This window comes from Montipora foliosa, chromosome 3 (genome assembly GCF_036669935.1).
Source record: "Montipora foliosa isolate CH-2021 chromosome 3, ASM3666993v2, whole genome shotgun sequence".
Taxonomy (NCBI): Eukaryota; Metazoa; Cnidaria; class Anthozoa; order Scleractinia; family Acroporidae; genus Montipora; species Montipora foliosa.
Genome location: NC_090871.1, coordinates 61,291,375 through 61,296,374, shown reverse-complemented (window position 1 = coordinate 61,296,374; position 5,000 = coordinate 61,291,375). Strand labels below are relative to the sequence as shown.

The 5,000-nt window shown below is 38.6% G+C and overlaps 1 protein-coding gene across 5 annotated transcripts in view; it reads right to left on the bottom strand.

Moving 5' to 3' along the window:
- The window catches only part of LOC137997873 (tetratricopeptide repeat protein 28-like), a 140,715-nt gene extending 136,263 nt beyond the window's left edge, over positions 1-4,452 (bottom strand). For 3 of the 5 annotated variants that reach the window (XR_011122619.1, XR_011122621.1, XM_068844191.1), the window contains exons 1-4: positions 4,336-4,452; positions 4,037-4,085; positions 2,995-3,043; positions 1,961-2,015 (exon numbers count right to left, since the gene is read on the bottom strand). The gene's annotated coding sequence lies outside the window, so the exon portion shown is untranslated. Of the gene's footprint in view, positions 1-1,960; positions 2,016-2,994; positions 3,044-3,293; positions 3,388-3,877; positions 4,008-4,036; positions 4,086-4,335 lie in introns of those variants that run through there. The other 2 variants (XR_011122620.1, XR_011122622.1) reach the window with 2 other exon arrangements.
- Between the last annotated feature and the right edge of the window lie 548 nt (positions 4,453-5,000).

Genomic DNA, 5,000 nt, shown 5'->3' with positions numbered 1-5,000 from the left:
TGCAACCTTTTAAGCTTGACATCTTAATTTGTAATTGAGATAACCTAGCATTTTGTCGTTGGACGGTTTGGCAATAGATTTTTAAAGAAAAAAAAGAGAAGGGGGTTCCTTTAACGTGTTTGCCCATGAAGGTTTCTTTGGTGATTTTTTCGGGTAATATCTTCAGTTGCAGTGTATTTCTAGAATTGCGCGCAGTAAAATCTTGATACATTTGGCTGTTAATTTTTTGATGGCGTACGAACAGTAAGATGGACTCGCAAAGTTTGTTTTATTGTTGTACAATTGATCTCTCTGGAAACAAGCCATTTTAGTTTCTGGAGTGTGAGTTTTAAGTTAAATCAACTGGAAATATTATGAAGTGTGCAAAAAAACCGTGTCATGTACAGTAAATAAATAAAGCCGTTTGATACACAGATATTCAAAACATGCATTCGTGTAACTTGCGATTTTATCAGCATCTCCTCCTGTTGATATATATGTCCCTTGTCTCATCCAGGAAACCAATATGCATCGGCTTTCATTGCCATTTGAAAGAACCAGCTATTTAGCGGCTTTCAAAACATCAGGGAAGTTTGTGCCAAAGTACTTTCAACCCCATGGCCACAGAGCTCGACAACGGAATCGCTAATTTCACTCGTTCCAGAGATTCAAACCCGATTCTGGACAAGTTATGAGATATTTCAGATGGCATATCTCCATTTATAGAAATAAAATCAAGTTGCACCGTCCACGGCATTGTAAGAACAAAAGGGAGCAAATTTCTTCGTACACTTATGGCGGATTAGTCTCGAGGACTTCGCGAGAGCTCCGCGCAATCACGATGGAATTTTCACTTCCGGCGTTTCAACAGCCAATCAGATCACGAGTTTGGTCGGCCAAAATTTGGCCGACCGTCCGGAATTCTTGAGAGACTTTTGGTCAGGCCCAATTTTAGCGTAAAGAGTTTTCTAACACATGGCCCTCTGTAATAATACCACAGAAGAAAGACCACAACACCGGGAACTACATGCCCTACTCTTTGCGACAAGCGTACGGGTTCTTTTACGTCCCACAGGATTATGAACATTGAAGGGTTGTGAGACGGGACCTCCGGCTTATCGTCCTTATCCGAGAAGACTAGAGAGTCTAACCATTTGCAGATGTAATTACAAAGACAGCACTTTCTCCTCAGTTGTTTAAAGACCCTGAGTGTTGGTCCGCACGGAGTTGAACTCACGACCTCCCGCGTGATAGCCCGGTGCTCAACCAACTGAGCCACCGGTGCGCGGTGCTGACCATGGCCACAAACCAAAACACGCTGAAGAAGTGAGAAGAACGAGTGAAACAATTTAAGAAAACAAAGCCTCCAAAGAGCATAACGATCTGCTAAGAAACGCAGAAAAAAGGCAAGCAAAGCCTGTAAAAAGCCAGCTATCTCACTGATACAGGGCACAATGTAATAGGCGTTCAAAACCGAAACGAACTCGGGCCCGGGTCAAACCTTTAAAACCAGAAGGTTTATTCCACTCCCTTCTACCGCCGATAAACATATCGGTCGAGCCTAGAATTAAATTGGCGCAAAAGCGTGAGGCCATAAGGTAACATTTACATTACCGCTGAAAAAATCCGTCAACATCAAGAAACTAAAAACATTATTTTCGAGACCAACTATTTTCGTGGAAGAAAACGTATCACACAGCAGTATATAGATTCAAATGTAAAGCATCATGGGGCAAAAGCCATTGCCAAACGAAGTTTACAGGAACCGCCAAAAGAGGCGTCCATTCAAATAGCAAAATTATGACAAAGGCAACACAAACCAGACCACGTACAAGGGAGTCGTGTAGGCCTGTCAACCCTTATTGACATTTCACACAAGAAACAAATAATTTATTACACCCTCAAGCTAATTGTTACTTATTATCTTGCAACGACCAAACAAATATCTGATTACACCCAGCAAGCTAATATTACTTAATACCTTGCAATGTTCCTCTTCAAAAACCTCTAGTTTTGAGCGGGAATAATGAATCCGGCTGAAAACAAATTAAGAGACAAATAATAATGGTGGATCATTTGGAAGCGTCTTTTGCAACTGATGTCACTTCAGAAAATAAACATGTAGGGAATTCTGACATAGTCACTAACTTGATCCAAACTGAGTAAAGAGAAAACCTCAAAAAGTAACTAAAAAATCATCAGAACTGGTTTATCACACATAAATTACTTGTTCCTGTTATTAAGAAACGAGTAACAGTGAGCAACTTACAAAAAGGGATGCTAATCAACGCAAGGTCTTCGACGACTAGAAATGACTCTGCTAAAATTTGGTGATTTAATTAATGTGGTTATCCATGCATTATCCAATCTACTACAAAAGCTTTCAACTTTCATAACAAAAATCAATTATTCCTTGTATGCAAAAAAAGGGTATAACTGAAGTGCAAAGCTGAAAAGTTCTCAAGACAACTAACAAATGGAGCAGCAAGGAGAACAAGGCATTTCATACTCGAGCAAAATGCGGAACTGATCATGCAGTGATGCAGTTTAAGTTCAACACGGAACGAGGTGAAATGACTGTTCCATTGCTCCGAACAACCCAAGTAATGGTTTCCTTCGGTGAGATTCAAAGTTGTAATGAGAACGCATACACTATACCAGGCTCTGATCTTGCTTACCTTTAAGTCAGACGTTAAGGCTAGTAGACATTATTAAAGGGTTTGTTATGGGCTAAAACTGATCGAATGCATTTTTAATCGTCATTTGCTTTGTGACACCCTTAATTTTAAATCTAAGCGGATGCAAAAACTAAAACCTTCTCCCTTCAGGAATAATTCAAGATACATCATGTATTTACTTTCTCGATGTGTAAGGAAAGAATGGAGGGCAGTATACATCTCGATCACACAAGAAAGAAATAATTTATTACACCCTTAAGCTAATATTCCTTATTACCTCAAAATGACAGAAAAATAACTTATTACACCCAGCAAGCTAATAATTATTACTACATACCTTGCAATGTTCCTCTTTAAAGCCTTTTGAGCAGGAATAATGAATCCGGCTGAAAAAAAGAAACAAGGGATAAATAATACTGGTGCATCATTTGCGTGTGTCATTCGCAACTGATCATGAGTGACGGTGATCACTTTAGAAAGTAAACTTATACGGAATTCTGACAAAGTCACTAACTTGATCCAAACTGAGTAAAGAGAAAACAACAAAAAAGTAACGCAGAAGACATCAGAACTGGTTTATCACACATAAATTACTTGTTCCTGTTATTAAGAAACGAGTAACAGTGAGCAACTTACCAAAATGGATGCTAATCAATGCGAGGTCGTCGACAACAAGAAATGACTCCGCAAAATTTGACGATTTAATGTGGTTATCCGTGCATAATCGAATCTTCAACAAAAAATTTTAACTTTCATAATAAAAATCAATTATTCCTAGTATGCAAAGAAAAGGGTATAACTGAAGTGCAAAGCTGAAAAGTTCTCAAGAGAACTAACAAATGGAGCAGCAAGGAGAACAAGGCATTTCATACTCGAGCAAACTACGGAGCTGATCATGCAGTGATGCAGTTTAAGTTGAACATGGAACGAGCTGAACCGACTGTTCCACTGCTCCGAACAACTCAAGTAATGGTTTCCTTCGGTGAGATTCAAAGTTGTAATGAGAAGGCATACATTATACCAGGTTCTGATCTCGCTTAGCATTAAGCAAGACTTTAAGGCTAGTAGACATTATTAAAGGGTTTGTTATGGGCTAAAACTGATTGAATGCATTCTCAATCGTCATTTGCTTTGTGACACCTGCAATTTTGAATCTAAGTGGATGCAAAAACTAAAACCTTCTCCCTTTAGGAACAATTCAAGATACATCATTTCCTTACTTTCTCGATGTGTAAGGAAAGAATGGAGGGCAGTATGCATTTCGATCACACAAGAAAGACATAAATTATTACACCCCTTAAGCTAATGTTCCTTATTACCTCAAAATGACAGGCAAATAACTTATTACACCAAGCATGCTAATAATTATTACTACATACCTTGCAATGTTCCTCTTTAAAACCTTTTGAGCAGGAATAATGAACCTGGCTGAAAAAAAGAAATAAGGGATAAATAATACTCGTGGATCATTTGGGTGCGTCATTCGCAACTGATCATGAGTGACGGTGGTCACTTAAAAAAATAAACTTATACGGAATTCTGACAAAGTCACTAACTTGATCCAAACTGAGTAAAGAGAAAACAACAAAAAAGTAACGCAGAAGACACCAGAACTGGTTTATCACACATTAATTACTTGTTCGTGTTATTTAGAAACGAGTAACAGTGAGCAACTTACCAAAATGGATGCTAATCAACGCGAGGTCGTCGACAACAAGAAATGACTCTGCAAAATTTGACGATTTAATGTGGTTATTCATGCATAGTCGAATCTTCAAGAAAAATATTTTAATTTTCATAACAAAAATCAATTATTCCTAGTATGCAAAAAAAAGGGTAGAACTGAAGTGTAAAGCTTAGAAGTTCGCAAGAGAACTAACAAATGGAGCAGCAAGGAGAACAAGGCATTTCGAGGCGAGGCGAATTGAACCATCATCAGTTCCTCGGTTGTCAACGGATCAAAATAAAATAACAAGGCTGAAGACTGAATTCTCACGAGCCTGTAGAAGCCAAAACACCGGGGCAGGGCCGGGGGTGGGGTCGAGGTGTGTTTCTTTTTCCAACTGTTTTTGTTTCAATTTTTGTCATTATTCTCCTGTACTGTTATTTTCGAATGTTTGGCGTCTTTCCTTCATTTTTGGTGGAAATTAGTCAAATAAATAAGGAACACTCAGAAGCTCTTAGTCTGTTTTTCGAAATAGCACGCGAACTCCAGGAGACACTGAAGACTGGCTGATCTCCACATTTTGAAATCACATTTTAATGTTTACTGCCTAAAAACCTTCTCCGCAATACAATTAAAACGAAACAAAACATAGTTACAGTTCAACGATGGTCGTCACG